The sequence below is a fragment of the Mesoplodon densirostris genome, chromosome 10, assembly GCF_025265405.1.
Source record: "Mesoplodon densirostris isolate mMesDen1 chromosome 10, mMesDen1 primary haplotype, whole genome shotgun sequence".
NCBI classification, from domain to species: domain Eukaryota; kingdom Metazoa; phylum Chordata; class Mammalia; order Artiodactyla; family Ziphiidae; genus Mesoplodon; species Mesoplodon densirostris.
This window is the reverse complement of record NC_082670.1, coordinates 13,403,068-13,423,739: the sequence shown is the minus strand read 5'-3', so window position 1 is coordinate 13,423,739 and position 20,672 is coordinate 13,403,068. Positions and strand designations below refer to the sequence as shown.

The following is a 20,672-nucleotide window of genomic DNA, read 5'->3' as shown; positions in this document are numbered from 1 at the left end:
CCAAGAGAATTGAAAACAGTCATTCAAACAAAAACATCTACAAGAATGTTCATAGCAGCATTCTTCATAATGGCCAGAAAGTGGAAACAAACCAAATGTCCATCAACTGATGAATGGATAAACAAACTATGGTATATACGTGCAATGCAGCCAGTATTCAGCCAAAAAAGGACTGAAGTACTGATCCTGGAAACGTTATGCTCAGTGAAAGGAGCCAGACACAAAAGGCCATATATTGTATGATTCCGTTTAGATGCAACATCCAGAATAGGCAAATCCATAGACCCAGAAAGCAGATCAGTGGTTGCCAGGGGCTGGAAGGAGGAGGGAATGGGGGGTGACTGATGGGTATGGGGTTTCTTTGGGGGAGGATGAAAATCTTCTGGAATTAGATAATGGTGATGGTTGTACAACATTGTGCATGTAATGAAAACCACTGAATTGTACACTTTAAAAAGGATTTAAATGGTGAATTTTATGTTATGTGAATTTTACCTCAATTAAAAACTCTCTCTCTGACCCCATCTGTTCTTCAGTTTTTCACTTTTGGTCTTAAACCAACCCCTTAGCCATTACTAAAGGATCTTGTTCTATCATTTATCCTTTGTGATTCCACTCTCATCCTCTACTTTTTCCCGTCCAGTGTCAGCTTCTGCAGAGAGTCATCTATACTGGTCTTCACTTCTTACCAGCACCACATTCATCACTCCTCCTCAGGCTTTGGTCCCCAGCAGAGCCAGGGGAACATGGCAGCCATGTAAAAGGTCCCTGTGCAGATTCCACACCTGAGCCGGAAAGTTCTGCATCTGCCCACGCAGCAGCTCAGGTGCCTCCCCCTTTACCCAAGAGGGCTTCCAGTTTCTAAAATTTGAAATTGGGTTTCAGTGGACTCATCCATCACAGCATCACCACGGAATGTAGACTCTTGGGGACAGATGGGAGAACCCGCATAGCCTCTCCTGGCAGGCTCAGGTGACTCCTGCAAGCTCAGGACAGTGAAAATCACCGGTACGAACATGTAAATTTGTATGAGAAGATGTTAGGCTGTTACAGAGCTGAAGTCCCTTTCATTCTGGGTAATAGTCAGCTCTGATAGCCTTGGAGGTTGATCTCTGAGCCTGCAGAGTGGTCTTAAAGTGGAAGGAAGCTGTATTCAACATTCTCTTAATTTCTTTCTTTCCACCCCCTCTTTTTCTGCTGGGGTCAGCAGAAATTGGGAGGCTTTTTTTCCTTTTAGATCAGTATTAGTATGATTATACTGAAAGACCTGTATGGGAGGAATGCTGAGATCTGAATTAAAAATAGCATTTTCTGTCCTCCCACGCACAGCACTTGAGTGCTCTGAATGCCTTTTATAAATGCAGACTTTCTGCCTGGCTAGATAAAAGGAGCTGTCACTTCATTTCCATAACGAAGTCATTCCCAAGAGAATTCCATTGTTTTAGCAATAGAATTTTTGTAAAAGGCCTCTTATTTTGCCTGAAAAAGGTAACAAAAATGAACTTCGGAGAGCTTATTCGACAAAACAATTAAGGAGTGAGATTTTTCTCCTCTTTTGATAGGCGAGGAGTTCTAAGTGTGAGAATCCCCTAGAGCCATGATATTAGGATAAACCCCCTAAACCTGGAAGACGAAGATGGTGGGGAGAAAGTCTGTTATTCATTCTTCAAGTAGGAATGGGGGTGCGCCGTTCCCTACCATATGGGTTCCAGAGGCATGTGACAAACAGGTGTTGCTAATTCTAAAGAGTTTTAAGTTTGTTTTTAAACTGATGCAGGAAACTTTTAAGATCCTCATTATGTAAGGAATTTCCTTGTGATTTTTAATGAAATGTGATCAGGTATTTTAATTGAGTTTCAGGACTCTGCAGGCCAACTGTGGCTGTATCTTGCTGGGGTCCTGTGCTAGTTGATATTGCCCTTTATTTGACCTTAAAACATTGTCGCAAGTGGCTTTGTTACTGAGTCCAAGCTCCTTCGGCTTGCTGCAGGACAGGCCAATAAATTGAGGGACAAGTTGTTGAGGCCAGGAATAGCAACCTTATTCAGAGAGCCTGCAGACCAAGAAGATGGTGGACGGTGTCCCAGAGAACCATCTTGCCTGAGTTAGAATGCAGGCTTCTTTTCTACTAAAAGGGGAGGGAGTAAAGTCAAACATTTTCTGGTTATGGTCAGCCTCCCGATGTGTTAATTTCTTCCTTCCTGCAGTCTTTCTTCTTCTTCTTCTTTTTTTTTTAAAGTGTTTTCAGCCATTCTCTAATGTGGTTTTATTTATTTATTTATTTATTTTTGCTGTGTTGGGTCTTCGTTTCTGTGCGAGGGCTTTCTCCAGCTGTGGCAAACGGGGGCCACTCTTCATTGCAGTGCGCGGGCCTCTCTTGTTGCGGAGCACAGGCTCCAGACGCGCAGGCTCAGTAGTTGTGGCTCACGGGCCTAGCAGCTCCGTGGCATGTGGAATCCTCCCAGACCAGGGCTCGAACCCGTGTCCCCTGCATTGGCAGGCAGATTCTCAACCACTGCACCACCAGGGTAAGCCCCCTTCCTGCAGTCTTCCACAGGTGGGTGTGGTGAGGATGTTTCCCATGAGCTAAACAAAGGTACTTTAGCTTAATGCTCATTACCTGGGAGGCAGGGTTCCCAGGAATGGGCCATTATGTGTAACTTAAGCTTATAGGCAACATTCCTTTGGTGATTAACTTGTAATAGAATATACAGAGTTTCTTCCCTATTAGGGAATAGGAGGTACTTTGTTATACAGCATTACTTGTATGTGGTTCAAGCAGGTATGTGTGTGTGTGCCTGCTCCCAGCCTCTCTCCCTCCACACCCCCCACGCAGCAAATCTTTGCTCCAAATACAGTATCAAATCTTCAACCCCATATTCATAAAAAAAGAATAATTGTATTTCTTGGTACTTTCCCGGCACCAAGTAACCCACATCAAAGTCTACCTGCCTTTGGTGTTTCAACAGGTAATCCCTAGATTTAATGCCAAGTGGCATTTCTGTTCCTTGGTCTTCGCAGCTGAGACCATTGAAATCTCAGTTTTAAGCTAGAATAGTTTTGTTAAGCCTCCTCCAAAAGAGAAGTTTTAAATAGTGCCTTTGTCTTCTAATGCTTTTGTTCTGATTGCATCAGAAAGTTGTGATATTTAAACAAGGAGGCAGCGACCTGGAATAGTATGAAAAAAAGGGATAAAATACAGAGTCATTATATTTTTTGGCTTTCAATTTAATAAAACGTACAAAAGACAAATGAGGTTGATTTAATGTAATTATGGAAATCCTGTTGATCCAAACATTATGCAACGTTGGATAGTTAAACTGTTGCTGATTTTGAATTTGGGGAAATAATTCTGTTTTTCAAAAGATGTTTGAATAGCCTTTAATCACGTAAGATACGATAACTTTTTTTTTTTTTTTTTTTTTTTTTTTTGCGGTACGCGGGCCTCTCTCTGTTGTGGCCTCTCCCGTTGCGGAGCACAGGCTCCGGACGCGCAGGCTCAGCGGCCATGGCTCACGGGCCTAGCCGCTCCGCAGCATGTGGGATCTTCCCGGACCGGGGCACGAACCTGTGTCCCCTGCATCGGGAGGCGGACTCTCAACCACTGTGCCACCAGGGAAGCCCAATACTATAACTTTTAAAGCATGGTTGAAGGTCCTGGTTGAAGCCATGCTTTTACGTAGAAACATTTCATTAAGTAAAGAGGAAGTCATGGCTTTGATAGGATGCTTCCAAAGTTCTGCTTTTAATACCTTTGAGTTCTGCATCTGTCCAAAAGCATTGGGCTGGAGAGTGTATGGGGATTCTGTCTTGTTATTTTATAATACTTTGACTTACCATTTGGTATTTTGTGAAGTCAGGCCAAACAAAATACTTGAGGGTACTATCATACAACTCCTAATATTATGGCAGGAAGAGAATGAGAGGCACATATTCAAATTTTTTTCTTAGGATTTTTACTAATTTTGTTATAAAAAGGAGAGAAAAATAGAGCAGACACAGAATGACATGTAAAGCCAGGGGATTCCTCGCAGAGGCTACTCAGGAACCGTAACAGCTCATGATTTGTAAACGCTTTATAAGCGATCAAGGCATGAAGCACAGGCTCAGTCGCCACCGTCTCCATTTTTACCACGCACTTCTGCAACACCCAGACTAATCACTGACCTTCTCCATCAGGCATGAATAAAACTCTCCTCCCAGGAGAAGGTGTGTGATGGCTCCTGGCAGCCTGAAAGGGACTTGTAACCCAGGGGATGTAGAGCCGCAGTGTGGTCTCTAAGCTTCTTGATCCAGATTGTTCTGTCTCCTGAGCCACAGTGCCTCCTGTTGGGCTTTAGCAATCTCCTTTGGAATCAGAGTATTAAACAGGGCCAGGGAGAAATTGTCAATTAGGAGCACAAGCCATCTTGGTCTTTAAAATCCTAATTTCCTGGAGATGTCATTCTATGGCTGTTCAGTGCAGATTAGGTATATCTTGTTTATTTTTTTCCTTTTCTTCTTGATATGCAGACATACTTTTCTCTGGGTGCATAATTTTATTTCTTAGCAAACTTTGCTTTATAGCAGTAAGGAGATATAACCAGCATACAAATACAGACACCTGCCGCGTCTATATGTGTGTGGATAAAGCCTTACCTTTTGTGATAAGCTGTGCTAATCCTAGGAAACAGTGGCATGGATCGACATGAATTAATTTTTATTTTAATGTTTCATCATAGGATTTTTTTCTAGCATGTTTATCTCTGATTATGTGTTCTTTCGGCAGGTGCTACTTTCAGTTTTCATTACCTAAGCACAAACCAGTGAATATCAGTAGAGAATGTCCCAAGTGCATGCTTACATATTCAGGGACTGCCAGTTTGGAATAAGATTTTACAATGGATAAATCACACACATTACTGATCTGTTGATTGAAGAGGGACGGCATGATGTGATGAACAAGTCACATTCTTCAGAATACCCTAGGTTTGGGCTTCATCCCACTGGTCAACTCCCTCTAGCTCCTCTTGAAGTCTTACTGGACATCTATACTTTCAGGAAGTTCTGTGTTGCCGTTCCTGGGAAAGGGGAGTTACCCCCCCTCCCCGATTGCCATGGATGCTCCCTTGTGAGCAGGGTGGAGACAGAGGCTCTGGACCCTCTGGGCTGAGCTGATCCACAGGAGGCATTTCTGAACTCTACAGTTGGCAGCAACCTTGGCTGCTCCTTTCTCCCTCAGAAAGAAAATACGAAGAGTCAGCTTTGGGCCTGAGTTGGGGGAAAAAAAAAAAAAAAAAAAAGGCTTTTACGGAGCATTTCATCAGTTGACTGAGCAGTTTCCATATTGGCTCATGTCATGATTTTTCTCCAAGCCACCAGCAAGGAGCTCACAGAGTAAGGAGACTTGAGGACACGTCAGAGGGAAGAAAGGAAAATACCACATTCTCGGTCAGGTAATCAACAAGTATTCGTCAAAGGGTTACCCTTTGCAGAAGCACTATGGCACTTACCAAGAGAAGACAGACACAGACCCTGCCTTTGCCAAGTTCACTACAGTCTGGAGAAATGGTGCCTGTTGGAGGGTAAAAGGAATAAAATGATTAGTATCCCCGGGAAAAGGAATAAAAACCATAGGAGTTCACATCCAGGAACAAAAAAAAGTACTTCTGATTGAGAAAGCTGTAGCACAGGAGGATGAAGGAAAGACTGATCGGAAAAGGCAGGACTTGAGCTGGTCCTGGAGGTACAGCCTGAACGTTTACATAGACAGTAGAAACGTGAGCTCTCGGAGATGAAGAGATGAGCTCAGTTTGGCTGGTACAACACGCATAAGGGGAGCAGTGGGAAATGAAGCTGGAAAAGCATGTTGGGGTTACATGGTAAAGATCTTTTTTTTTTTTTTTTTTTTTTTTTTTGCGGTACGCGGGCCTCTCCCTGTTGTGGCCTCTCCCGTTGTGGAGCACAGGCTCCAGACGCGCAGGCTCAGCGGCCATGGCTCACGGGCCTAGCTGCTCTGCAACATGTGGGATCTTCCCGGACCGGGGCACAAACCCGTGTCCCCTGATCGGCAGGCGGACTCTCAACCACTGCACCACCAGGGAAGCCCGATGGTAAAGATCTTCAACATCAGATTTTAGGAGATTTTCAGCAAGCTGCAGGAACCCGTGAAGGTGTGGCATGGAGAAGTTGTATAATTGACTTCAGGATCCAACAGGGATGGCTCAGAGGTTTGCAGGGAGAGTATTGAAGGCAGGAAGACCATTAGCAGGCTGCCATGAGAGGACACAGTCTGAGCCAGCGTGGCAGCGTGGGTGTAGAGTGCATGCTTAATGGGACTTGACAACTGGTAGACTCTGGGAGAAAAGAGAAGACAACTGTGCCATTAGCATGAATCAGAAATAAAAGGAGGACTGGTTTGGGGGAAAAAAATAGACGTTTTGAAACAGACATAATTTATTTATACTGCATATATCCAGCAGCTTATTGAGGGAGAAGCCAGGATACAGATTTAAGAATCATATGCAATACAAGGAAATTATTATAGAAGGAGAAGAGAGTCGAGAACGTCACCTTGGAGGGTACATATCCTAGGGTTAGAAGGAATAACAGGAAGGGACAAAACCCAAGAAAGAGGAGCAGCAGTCAGTGCTGTAAGGAACATCAGAATAGTACTGTTTCAGAAATCAAGAGTAGTACTGGGACATTTTGGTTGCAAGAGACAAGTAAAACTCAGAGTGATTTAAACAAACAAACAAGAAAAGAATTTATTGTATCACCTATGTATTAGTTTTCTATTGCTGCAGAGCAGATTATCATAAACATAGTGATTTAAAACCACCATTTCTGTAGGTCAGAAGTCTAGCCATGGCTTAGCTGGATTTTCTACTCAGGGCTTCCTAAGGCTGAAATCAAGGTGTTAGCTGGGCTGCATTCTCATCTGGGGCTTGCCGTCCTTTTTCAAGCTCCTGCGGTTATTGGCAGAATTTACTTCCTTGTGGTTGTAGGACTGAGGCCCTTATTCTTTTGCTGGCTATGGGTTGGACACCCCTCTTAGCTCCTGGTGAGAGCCATGCCCCCTCCCACCCCCAAATGTGTTCTTTCATGTTTTGAATCTCATTCCTGGAAGAGCTTGTCCCTTGGAAGGGCTCGCCTTATTAGGTCAGGCCCACCAAGGCTGGGCTTTCTGTTTTAAGGTCACTTGATTTGGGATGTTAATTTTATCTGCAAAATCTTTCACAGCAGCAGCAGCACCCAGATTGTGTTTGATTGAATAACTAGGAGAGAGGGTGTGTGGGCACCAGGGGACAGGGCAATCTTGGGAGCCACTTTAGAATTTTGTCTATCACAATGTAACTAAAAAATACAGGAATGAATGTAACTTTTGGCATGGCTGGATCCAAGGGACCTCACTGTCATCAGGACTCAGATGTTCTGTCTTTCAGCCTCGTTCCCTGCTGCAGAGCTTCACCCTCATGTGGGCTTTCCTCACAAGGTGGGAAAAATAGCTCTGAGTAGACCATGCTTCCATGGAGAGGGCATCTCATTCCTCTTAGTTCCAGCCAGTCTGAGAGAGGCCTTTGATTGGTGTGGCTTTGGTTACATGCCCATCCCTACATCCTGTCATCATGGCAAGAGGGATATGTATTCTGATTCTCCAAGCCTAGATCATATGCCCATCTTTATTTATTTATTTTTAAAATTTTATTGAAGTATAATTGATTCATTATGTTGAGTTGATTTCTGCTGTATGGCAAAGTTACTCAGTTATACATACATGCTCTTTTTATATTCTTTTCCATTATGGTTTATCACACGATATTGAATATAGTTCCCTGTGCTGTACAGTAGGACCTTGTTGTTTATCCATCCTATATATAATAGTTTGCATATGCCTGTCTTTGGGCCCAAGGCATGAGGTCAACCCAGCCCAAATAACAAAGAAAATGGGGGAGAGGTCATTCCAGAAAGATGCTGTCCAGGCAAAAATGCTAGTTCACTAAATAAAAAGAAAATTTAAGGAACTACCTTATCAAGTATTATAGGAGAGTCAGTTAGGAAAAGGCCACTACATTTAGAAGACAGGAAACCATTCCTGACCTTTAAAAGAGAAGGAAGTTTACTTTAAAAAAAAAAAAAGTGTTGAAATCAAACTCTAAGGGTTTTAAGAGGTACCCGATGAAGTACAGTGTTGAATTTATACTACACTTTAACATGTTTTATGGTGAACAGGGGAGCGGTGACAGCCATTTGGGAATGTATTAGGGTCTGGGGAAGATCTTTCAGGGATAGCAATGATTACGTTTTAGGCTGCGAAGAAGTTTCTGGTGGCGGCGGGGGAAGATTGAAGGAGAGACAGAGGGCAGAATTGATCCCAACAGGACTTGGAGCCAGTAGGAGACAGACTAAGAGCCACAAAAAGTTTTCACAGATTATAAAGTGGTGTAGGCTTTTTGGGTTGTTTGGTCATTTGTCACTTCTTTGGAAGGAATGATACCTGTTTATTCCAATGTACCCACCTTAAAGTGATTAAATATACTCAAGATCCTTAGCCTCTGTCTGGCCACATAATTGACAGAAAGACTTCACACTTAGAGCAGTGGTTCCCAAAGTGTGGTCCCTGGACCAGAAGCCTCAGCATCACCTGGGAACCTGTTAAAAGTGCAGGTTCTTTGGCCTCGCCTCAGACCTCCTAGATCAGACATTCTGGGGGTGGGACCCAGCAACATGGTTTCGCAAGACCTCCAGGTGTTTCTGATGCCGGTTCAGGTTTGCGAGCCACTGCCTCAGAGCATCCGCATCTCTCCTCCATGTACCACGAGGGTTTCCTTAATGGTGGCTTTTGAAAAGCTAGGAGGATCAAGGTTAAAGGCTCCTGGTGATGGGGGGAGGGGTTGTAAATCTTGAAAGGAGATGGCAAGTGCTCAAAAGCCATTAGTGACCTAAAATATAATGGATTGGAAGAACAGGAGAGAGAAGGGTAAGTTATAACTTAATTGTTCTCAAGTTCACGCAGGACTTTCATTTGGATGATAGGCATACAGGACCTCCAAGTCCCTGGAGGGCAGAAAAGTGAGAAGGGCTTAAATTATAGCTGTAGAGCAGTGCTTCGTTTGCCATAAAGGTTAAGTCGTAGAACTGGTTTGGGATATGGATCATTTAAGTTAAGTGCAGGCTCTTCTGCTCAACACTTCCAGGAGGCTGCAAAAGAAGGGCATGGCAAGGTTTCTTTCATCAAGGAGCTTGTAAACTTTGGGAGCCTTTGAAGACGCACATTGTCTTTTTATACTCCACTGGATTTATATAACAGTGCTGAATTGAAAAGAACCTCGGGTCAGAATGCTCGGTAAAGGCTGTAAGTGCTGTGGGCAGTCAGGGGAAGGAGAAATTGGCATTGTGTTATTTTCCTCTCTGGACGGAGGATGAAACCGTCAGCCTGGCATAGTTTCCCAGGTCTCATGACAGGGTTTTGGACAACTTGGCTTCAAAAAGGTTTTCTTCATGCTCTTTCTTCCTGAGTGTGCTAAAGCTTGTCAGAACTCCTAAGTCAAAGTGAGGGTTTGGATTTCACGACTTTGAACTTGGAGGATTATTAATATTTTGGGTTATATGAGGAACCAAATATGTAGGAGATACTACATTTTATCCAGTGTCTTAAATGAAAACAGGCTCAAATAGAAGTTTGGCTTATTCATTTCAGACAGACTTTCAAACTTACTCCATTCGCGGGAGAACATGAATGAGCCTGTCTGAGGATGCCTTCGTTTTGTAGGATGAAGAAAGCAAATTCCTGATTTTCCTTAGTGGAAAAATTAAGTTGTACTGGCTCTGGGATGGTAGGGAACAAGAAGACAGTTCAGATGAACACAACATTTCCGTCGCTTTTTATTTCTGTGCATCATGCTGCCTACCTGGGTAAATAAACAGATACCAAACCAAGAACCAAAAGAGAAGGTGCACAGGACAGTCTAGAAAGTGAGGAAAAATACCATTTCAGTCCAGGAGAGAAATAATAAAAACATCCTAATAGTCAAGAGGAAGCCAGCAAATTTGGAACCTAATAGAAGGTACTAAGAAGTGGGTTTTTTTGTTGTTGTTTTGTTTTTAGAAGTTTACGTGTAATATGATGTGTTTTTAGCCCTTTTAGGGGAGGGTTTTAAGAGGAAGCTTCGTCTTATTTCATTGTGATGATGGGGTTATTCTTGATGCATTAGGAAGCCAGAGACTTCCTTTTCTGTCACATCAAGTGTAATGCCTGCACTGAATAATGTTCCTCTAGCAGAAATTACTAGTTTGTTGCTCTGATGGCCCAGTAGTTGGAAAGAAGAATCATTTCTTATTTCAAGGTATTGAGAACAGTTCTGTTACTCATTTCTTTCTTTTTTTAAATTTTATTTACTTATTATTTATGGCTGTGTTGGGTCTTTGTTTCTGTGCGAGGGCTTTCTCAGTTGCGGCGAGCGGGGGCCACCCTTCATCGCGGCGCGCCGGCCTCTCACTGTCGCGGCCTCTCTTGTGGAGCACAGGCTCCAGATGCGCAGGCTCAGTAGTTGTGGCTCACGGGCCTAGTTGCTCCGCGGCATGTGGGATCCTCCCAGACCAGGGCTCGAACCCGTGTCCCCTGCATTAGCAGGCAGATTCTCAACCACTGCACCACCAGGGAAGCCCTGTTGCTCATTTCTTGATCAAGAAGACCCAATTGAAAAAAAAGGGGAAAAAGATGAAATAACAGAAATTAATTGTACAGGTCTAGTCAGCTCACATAATGCAGAGGCAGTTTCCTCTGCCTGGAAACTTGATGAGCAGGTTAACTCCTGCTCATCGTTTACTTCCCTGTTTAAGTGTTACTTTTGTAAGAAAGACCTTCCTTCTAAATGACGTTACCCCATTATGGGGTGATTGCAAATCACAGTGTTTATTTGTCCTTCTTAATGCCTATCTGCTTTTTGAATTTTATGCAAATATTAAAAATAGTATGCTCTGATTCTTGAATATCTGTTCCTCTTGCAGCAATGAGCTTCTTAAAGGCACAGTCCTTTGTCTGTTTTGTTCACCATTATGAACATAGAACCTGGTGGATATAGTAAGCACCAAGTAAAAAATGTGTCCAGTGAATGAATGAATAAGAAAGCAATTGGTGCACTTGAAACTAATATAATGTTTTATGTCAGTTATACCTCGATTAAAAAAAAAAGCACTTTATAAACTGAATTCACTATAAAAGTCATGGTTAATTGTATTAATAGCAGACACCTTTCTCCCTTTCATCCTAATTTATTTCTCTGCATTTAAAAAAATTCCTTATTTTGAGGTCTATTTGTCAGTTTTTTGCCAGTTCCAAATCTAAGATTTGATATTATTCATTCTTGCCTTTTTTTGAGATAAGAGATCACATTTTTCCATCGAAAATATTCCTATACCCACAGTGCTAATTCTGGGATTCCCATTTTTGTTCAATGTACGCTTATGACTTTGAAAGAAAAACATGACTGGTACTTGTGGATGATTTATTTGGGAAGCAAACAAGATTCTAGCGTAGCATTGAAATTCTGTTTCTTGTCATCCCCAAAGCCACTTGTGGAAGCTTCCATACCTCAAGCATGCTCCTCAAAAGTACACAAGTCAAAATACCTTGATAATATTGACCCAGGAAAAGTTTTTCCTGGCCCTGTCTTACAAGAGGGGAAAAAAAAAAATCAAGAAATCCAGGTGTGGAAAATATTACTGAGATATTGAGAGTAAACGTAATCCGGGTATGAATAGGTCTTTTCTTTAAAAGCAACAAACAAACAAAAATCACCCAGTCCTTTTCCATCAGGCCTCAGTGTGCCACTTCGGTGGGTGGAAATGGCAAATGGCCAAGTGGAAAATTTCACAGCCCTGCAAATGTCCAGTGCACTCAACACCGCAGAACAGCGATCCGAGGGAGGGGTGTGGACCAAATCATCGTGTTCCTGCACATGCCTCTCTCACCAGTTTTCATCTCCTCTTCCTCTTCACTTCCTGATCCAGGCCTTTACTTTTCTTCTCCCTGAGATTCTAGATGCCTCTGTTTCCAGTCCTCTGCTTCCCTTGACCCCTTGGTGGAAGAAGAAACATTTGGACATTTGGGTGCCCCAGGGATGGTTGATTATGGGTGCCTTGCCAAAGCTGGCTTTTATATTCTGGCTCCAAGCTCAGTAACAGGCTTCTGACTACTAATAATCCTTTGTGTTTACGTGGCGCCTTTCTTCTCGGGAACTGTGAGTGCTTTGCCAGAGTGATCTTACTGGTCTTCCCAACCACCCAGTGAGGTATGAAAATGGCAGAAGGTGATCACCCTACCTCCCTCCTTTTTTGCAAGAGAGCAAACTCAAGTAGCTTATTTTGAGGCTGTGTTGCAAGTGTTCATCTCAGCTGGGTTGCGTCTGAAGTCTCCCAGAATTGGCTTCAACTTGGGGTGGGGATGGGGGTGGGGGTGGGGGAGAGGCTTGGCCACACCGTGCTGTCTTCTGGGACAAGAGCAAAAATACTGCATTTCCTTTTTAAGCAAAGCGTACTGGAGAATGGTCTTTGGTGAATTATCCATCAGTCTCATTGATCGTGAACTTCATTTGTTGAGATAACAAGGGATTTGACGATGCATTCACCTTTCTCTTTTTCTTTTGTTCTGTTCCTATGCTAGGTACTTCTCCCTTCCCTGTGAAAGGAAGAAAGAACACGCCTGGGCCCAGGAGCGCTCCAACTTCTTCTGGGAAGTCTCCATGGTGAAGGACAGGTTGGGGCTACCTGTGAACCGTGCACAGTGAATGTTGTAAGTTAACAAGATTTGCTTCTGCAGCGACTTGCCTTGTAACGATTTGTGAATCATTGGATGCAGGAGCCAGGGTGCTGAAGTGGTATTAGCATTAGCTCTAGGTGATCCTCCAATTCATTTCGTTTTTTTTAAGGGGAGAGGTTCTGTTTTTATTTGCCATGAACTTGACTTTCTCTCAGCTCTGTGGGCCACTGCTCATTATCTTCTTATGGATCAAGTGTGGAAGACAGTGACTCTTTCAGTGTAGGAACGCCCTTTCTCCCGGTGCAGTTAAAATAGTATCAAGTTCAGAGCAGCCTCTTTAAACTGGGCTCTGGCAGTTCTTTTAGGTTGGTGGGTAGGAGGTAAACTCTTCCAGGCTAAGGTTTCCCAACCAGGATTTGCACCCTGCAATTATTTTATTTATGTGAAGTTTTTGATTGGAATGAAATGTTTTTCTGGCTTTCAAAAATCTGAGGTATGCAAGTACAGTCAGCTGTTCGGTGCTTCTCTTGCTTAAAATTGGCTGATTTATTGCTTTTTATCAGGCTACTGGGTTGGGATTTTGAGATTAGCAGTTTTTGTGTGTCAGCTGCTGGTCACCTTTTGTGAGGAGGTTGAGGATCCAGTAATTGAAGAGAAGGCACACTATAGGCTTCGAGAAGCTTATCCAGCACAAAACTTACGGGTTTGCCCAGCTCTGCTGCTTTCTGGAGGTTTTACCTCATTGCTAGACTGCGTCATAAAAGAAAAAAAGTTTAGAAAAGATTTGACCAGGAAAGAGTAAAACTACAGGAAACCCAGGCTGGCCTATGAACATATTACCTTCAAATTTTAGAAAATGAAGAGCCAACTTCGACTTGGTTTTTTTTTTGTGTGTGTGTAAATATATATTTTATATATATAATATATATATAGACACAATATATACTGTGTCTATATGTATTTTATACATTATATATGCAAATATATATATATAATATACATATATGTATGTATATGTGTGTGTGTGTATATATAAAAATAACTTTATATTAAGTTTTCAGCTTCTTAATAATTTGGTCAAGAAACTTTTCCAGGCATATATTACCATATTTTTCAGTTATGGGAGCTATTTTGAATGAGCAAAATGCAATAATATGAGGGCATATATCAGGGGGAAAAAGCATTGAAAAGAAAGATTTCCACTGAGTTTTTATTTATTGGTTTTCTAAAAATTTGTATTAAATACGCATATTTCTCCATACCTCCTGAGGGTTGAATTGTCATATTAAAGTAAGTTTATTGAACTCAAAATCTCCCAGTGCCTCAGAGTAAATGGATGAAGGAAGATGCGGTTTTTTCATGTGCTTTCATTTTGTACATATGATCACATTGGTTCTGGTAGAAAGTATACAGCTCCTGGAATTATTGACCTAAATTCTATTCCTGGTCCTGTGGTCCAGTAAGTCTGCAACCTTGGTCAAGTCACCGATCCCCATGAAGTGTTGGTTTCTGAGTCTGTATATTGCTCTATGCTACTTGTTTATTGATGTCGCCATCTTGGTTGGTGGGTAGGAGGTACCCTACTCAAATATTAGTATATAGGTAAGGAGGCAGCGATCTGTAATTCTTTCCTAAGCTTCTCTTAAGCTTCCTTAAGTAGGTCTTCTCCATGTTGCCTCTTTAAAGCAGCCTTCCCTGGCCTCTATTAAATAACACCCACCCCATCCCTCTCATCCTCTAGCCTACTTTATTTTTCTTTTAAGCACCTTACATATTATACATGCATTTGTTAATCATCCGTCTCTTCAGTTAGACTGTAAGCTCCATGAAAGCAGGGGTATCATCATCATCATCATGATTCCTGGTGAATCCACAACACCTAAAATACTGTTTGTCCTGTAGTGGGCATTCAGTAAATATTTTTGAGCAACCTAGAGCAGAATAAACATATGCCCGGGCTTCTCACGTATGGGCCTAAGCCATTCAGAAAAGGACCATAAACATGGTTCTGATGAGAACTGCTTCAATCTCATAGTAGTTTGGTCAGGTAGAGGCAGGCAGACGTGGAGAGACTAGTTCATTGTATTTTCCTTAGAAGTAAATGTTAAATGTTTATGATGTGTATAAGTCAATGTGGGAAAGGAAACGGTTTGTTTAAAAAAAAAGGGGGGGACTTTATAGAACTATCAGTAGAGTTTGGGGATTTTCTGATGCTTGAATTCTACACTGTGTGTATTTCCTCTCCTTTTCCATTTGAGTGCTTTGCTGTATGGGTTGTTTGTGAACGGCCTGCCCTGGCATTCTGTGAAGGGTCGGGGTGTTGCCTTATAATCCTGTCACTTTATCACTGTTCATGTTTACATCTATTTTCAAAGTGGCAGATGGACTTGGAGTGCCAAGGCTACCTAGAAACTCACCCTTTACTGAATAGCATCATTTTCATTTTCTTTTGGTTGATGCATACTTTGGAATAAAAAAAAAAATAGTGCACCGGTACAAACTGAGTCCATTGAGTGTTTCTCTGGTATGCAGGGAGAAGTTGACAAACACTTTTTTGGGGAGGCATCATCCTATGTGGCTTTTGAGGATCACGGGGATCAAGGTTTCTTGAATTTTCTGTGTTTATTGACCCCTTTTCAGAGTAACTGCTCTGAGAGCAGGAGTTACATTATTCCTATGAAGAAATGGAAAGACTCAAATAAACACCTCTGTGCCTATTTAGACAGCATTATGCTGTCTTTATAAGCTTTGAAAAATGGGAGCTGAATTTCTAGTCTCCAGAGTGAGAGAATTACACATACACACTCTAATCAGAGCGATTTGGGAATTTCCCTATGTGTCTGTCAATTTGTACCTTTTAGATTTGCCATCTGTGATAACAAATTTTTTTTATGATCTCTAGCGCTATCATAGAAAAACAAAAACTTAAGTAGGTAAGGGGATCAGAAGGAAAGGGGAGATTTTACTATTAGATAAATGAGGGGGGTAAAGTCTCATTTTTTTAAATCCTTGCTTGTATTGGCCCTGTCAGTGGGCCTGCGTGTTATAAAGGCAAAGAGGCTCTCATATTTCATGAAAGTACTCTGGGTGTTCTTTGTGTAACCTCAAGTCTTCTGGAATATTCTCTTTCACCCATGTGTTTCCCTTCCCAGACTTCCTCCAATTGCTTCTTACCGACGGCGTCACTCATTCCCGGCCATTGCTGCCTTGCAGTTGGGTGGGGGGCCTTGCATGAGCTGCCACTTCTGAGAGTTGATGTCAGCCCTACTTCCTGAGTCTCAGCAGAGGGCAGCCCATCGCAGGCACCCCCGTTCCCCTCGTGTCATCTTCCCCTCGTGCTCAGCCTCCTCCCCTCAGCATCTCGGAGGGGCAAAGGGATATACTTGGAACCCTCAGAAGTTGTGAAAGGACAAATGTTCTTGTATCTTCTACAATATCCGTGTCCTGTGGGGGAAGAGAAGGCGTCCACAGCCTGGTCAGACTGCTTTCTAACTGAGTAGTTGCTGTTACGTAAAAAGGGTTTATGTTCTATTTAAGTTTCGAATTCACTGAATGAATCCTATGTGTGAAAAGGTGGTTGTGTGCCCAGGTGTGCTCAGGTCTGTTAGGGATGCAGGGATGGGTGGTCTGCATTCACTGCTCACTGGGATTTTCCTCTCTCCAATCACTTCCGGAGGGGCAGAGTCGGGTGCTCCGAAAGGCCTGATGAGTAAGATTCTTCAGATTTGGGCTTTCAGGGAAGGAAGGCTTCACAGAGTGCTGAGCGCCTGAATTAGGCCTTGAAACAGAGGCTGGATTTCAATGCCGTGTGTGTGTGTGTGTGTGTGTGTGTGTGTGTCTGGATTTCAATGCCGTGTGTGTGTGTGTGTGTGTGTGTTGAGAAGGCGAGGGAGGGAGAGATGATAAACCTAGTCTTGTCTTTAACTGCTTCTTCATCTGGGCAGACGAGACCTCAGAGCCAGAAATGTCTTTCCATCGGGAATGATGAGCCGTGACCACTGACAAAGACATAGAGTGGGGACTTGGAGGACATGGGAACCATTCTTCTTTAGGGTCATTTTATATAAATATTTAGAGGCAAAAGCTGAAGCAAGAACTTGGGCCACTTAAAGGAATGGTGCCTCCCCAACCTGTGTAAAATGTAGTGTTTTCAGCTGAACTTCGGACAGAAACCACACCCGAAACTAAAAATGTATTTCTCAAGTGATGTGGCTTTGAAGCACTTGCTGTGGAAGAATCGGTACACACAGAAAGAAGGAAGGGCAAGGATGACTGGGCGGGAGTGCTGCCCTGGAAGGGGAATCTGAAGCCACGGAAAATTCTTCCAGACAGAGATCAGAGATTGATCAGCTCTACCATCTTTGTTATAAATATAAATGAATAGCACTGTATAGAAATGACTGATGTAAGTCTTTTCTCTCCAAGTATAGCATATCATAGTATTTAAATTATTTTCATTGCTCCTCTAAAAGATTGTTGTTTCTCCTTTGCTTTCTTAGAGAAAAAGTAAGGCACAAATAGGAACTAAATGACACTTTGTCATGAAGCCAAAACAAAATCTGATAGTTCTTATCAGCAAATAAATTGTTCTTTGGGAATAATGTATAAAGAGAAACAGATAATTTCGTTCTTTTAATTTCCCACGTTTTCACTTTTGTAAAATAATCATTTTTTTAAGACGAGAAAATCATTTAACCCCTCCTTCCCTCAACATATATTCACATTAAATTTCCAGTGCTTACTATGTAATAAATTCTGGGAGAGGGACTCTTAGATTGAAAGAATTAACCTGTCTTCTCTATGTCCTGAGGATTATGTTAACCTTTTGCAGACACCTGAATAAGAATGTTACATGATTCAAAAAAGTCACTTTCTACAAGCATAAAATGCTTTTTAGGTGAGATAGGTTTCAAGCAGCTAATTTCACTATGTTGGGGGATTTTAGTGTTTCAACATCTGTTTTCTTTTTTTTTTAATTAATTAATTTATTTTTGGCTGTGTTGGGTCTTCGTTGCTGTGCACGGGCTTTCTCTAGTTGCGGCAAGAGCGGGTACCCTTTGTTGTGGTGAGCGGGCTTCTCACTGCAGTGGCTTCTCTTGTTGCGGAGCATGGGCTCTAGGTGCACGGGCTTCAGTAGTTGTGGCATGTGGGCTCCATAGTTGTGGTTTGCGGGCTCTAGAGCACAGGCTCAGGAGTTGTGGCGCATGGGCTTAGTTGCATCACAGCATGTGGGATCTTCCCGGACCAGGACTCGAACCCGTGTCCCCTGCATTGGCAGGCAGATTCTTAACCACTGCGCCACCAGGGAGGTCCAATGTCAGTTTTCTATTTGTGCTTATGTTCTGAAACAACTTCCTTAATTAGAATCCCCCAAAGTGGAAATATTAATGGGATACAAACGGCAACCTCCTTCAGAATCTTTTTGTTTCCAAAACTCAAGTTCCTGTCATGCTCTTTGGACTCTTCACCAGCTTCTTCCACCTGTAAATCTTACTTCTTTCCCAATACCTTTATCACACACGTATCTCACACGTGACCATCTCCCTTCCGGCCACGACTGTCTAGCACTAGGACTTGTCCACAGTGCCAACAGAATTTGCTGCTTGGGACCCCTACACGGGTACTGGGCTGTGCTGCATCTTTCATTCTGTACATCAGCCATCCTTACAGACACTGGGACATCGATGTTTTGCATATCTGGAAATGAAAATGCTCTTGCTAAAATTGTTTTCTAAAAATTTCCATTAGGTTGCTCTTCATTTCATTTTTCTTTTTTTTTTTTTCCTGCAGTCTTTGCAGCTTGCATAGAACTGAAAAATTGTAATTTCTCCAGGGCTAAAATCCAAGACTTTCATAGGCAATCTTAATGTCTGGGTCTCCTACAAGTTGCTATCCACTGTAAGCATTGTAAACCTTACCCTGCAGAACAAAGAGAAGTGGACACAAAGATTGTTCCCTTCTCCTACCGTGGCAAGCCCTAGTTTCTCAGTGTCTTTTGTCTTTTCTTCCTTGTTCTCCAAGAAGAGGGAGTATGAGATTAGGATGCAGTTGCTCAGAACAGGGACAGCTATTGCCTATGCAAACAGATTTTTTTCCCTTCCCTTTCTTTGGCAACCTCAGTTGTTCTACCTGTTTCTGGCTCTCCTGCTTCTGCTTTGAACAACCTCCCTCCCCCCACTTTCAGGAGACTAATAACTATATAAATGTCAGCTGGTTCCTGCATATCTACAAGCTCACGTAATCCAGAATAGTCATTCAGCCTGTGTCTTCAGTGAGTCTCTTGCCCCTTCTCTGTCACCACCACACCAAGTACAAGTGCAGATTAAAGGATAGTATGTCAAGGTGAGAGCTATCTGCTGGGTAATGTTAGTCTGTCATTCCTTTAGTGGAGCAGATTAGCTGCCAATTGGTTTCTTGTTGCTGTCATCAGAATTTACAGTCCAGGTTGCCCACTCTGCCGGCAATCTATTTCTGAGCCCCAGCAAGGACGCCCGTTGTCCTAGCAACCTGCTGGCTGGCACTTCCTTAAAGGCAAGCAGAGGAATGGCAGTGGAAGAGGGAGGCCTCCAGAGGGTCAGAAGGGAGGTGGCAGTCACCTTGCTCAAAGAGGATTTTCCCTTTCCTTCCTCTGGGCAGGCCTCCAGGAAGAGTATGTCAGTATCATGGGAGTGTCACTTACTAAGGATCGTGGACCCACATGGTCTCTCTGGTGCAGATAGCATCCCACGGAGAATAACAAACTGATGAATGGATAGTCCAGGCAGAATGTGGGGATTGCCGGGCCAGGATGTTAGGTGATCTCAGAACATGAGATGGTATCAGTTTTTCTTGTGAATTGGGTTAATGTTCCCGTTGCTTATCAGCACTGGTGTTCAGAGTTGGGGACATGGGTAGATATTTGGGAGGAATCAGTGGTTAAGGGAGGAGGATAAAGGGAAACACCCCAGTCAATCTTGGCTCCTTCTCCTGTGGACAGGTGTGGCCTGAAAGCAGTTGAGTGTAACTAGAGTTCTCGGACTGGGCTCTGGTGATTATCGGTGTTCGCAGCATTGCAAAGGAACACACCTTGTCCTCTGCTCTTGCATTACTCTCCTCCGCCGTTGATGTCAAATTGAATTGGCATTAAATGACTTTTTCCCCCTCTTCTGATTTGGATCCAAAAGAACATAGAAGCCTTCTATCTTAAAGCCCCTAACTTAGTTGGCGTTGCCTAGATTAAGTCTAACATTGGGCAGTCAACGGACCATGGATATCTTGGGGACTTAACTCCATAGCCATTTCATCAGAGAAGCCCCTAGCCAGTGCCTCTGACTGACATTTTTTCCTAGGAACTGCCTCTGTCTCTCTTGGCATGGAGATGTCAGGACATTTTTCACAAAAAAAAAAGGGTGCTGGGGAGCCAGGGAATCTGGTGAAAGGGATGTCCCCAGAACATTTGAAGCCCACCAGTGACATAAAATATCATTAGTACCTTTCATGACTAAAAGAATTTTTGTATTTGCAGAGACCTTTTAGTATTTGCTCCACAGAATGACCAGACTTAGCTGAGATAACAGCATGTACCTGTGTCTTCAGGATGGGGAAGCCGGTTAGGGTGTAACCGAGCATCTCTAGTACATTCTGTATACTCAAGCAATGGTGTGCACTCCTATCTAGTACCTTTTATATACTCAGCATATATTAATGCCCCGTTTCATACCTAGAATAAGGATAGATAATATATGCAACTGGAACTAAGAGAAATAATACTTGGACAAAAAAGAAACTCCAAGGGAGTTGTTTGTACTTTCAGAGCAACCTATGTTTCCAAGATGTTTCTTAAATAAATCAGTTTTGTTTGACAAGCATGTGGTATGCCCAACAGGTCATTATGTTAAGTCGTTGAAATGGTTTAAACTGTGGAAGACATTGTGTGTTTCTAGAATGGTAAATA

General features: G+C 42.7%; 1 protein-coding gene across 1 annotated transcript in view; it reads left to right on the top strand.

Moving 5' to 3' along the window:
* The window catches only part of ATXN1 (ataxin 1), a 200,622-nt gene that overhangs the window by 37,761 nt on the left and 142,189 nt on the right, over positions 1-20,672 (top strand). The window contains exon 3 of the mRNA XM_060110834.1: positions 12,644-12,772. The gene's annotated coding sequence lies outside the window, so the exon portion shown is untranslated. The remainder of the gene's footprint in view (positions 1-12,643; positions 12,773-20,672) is intronic.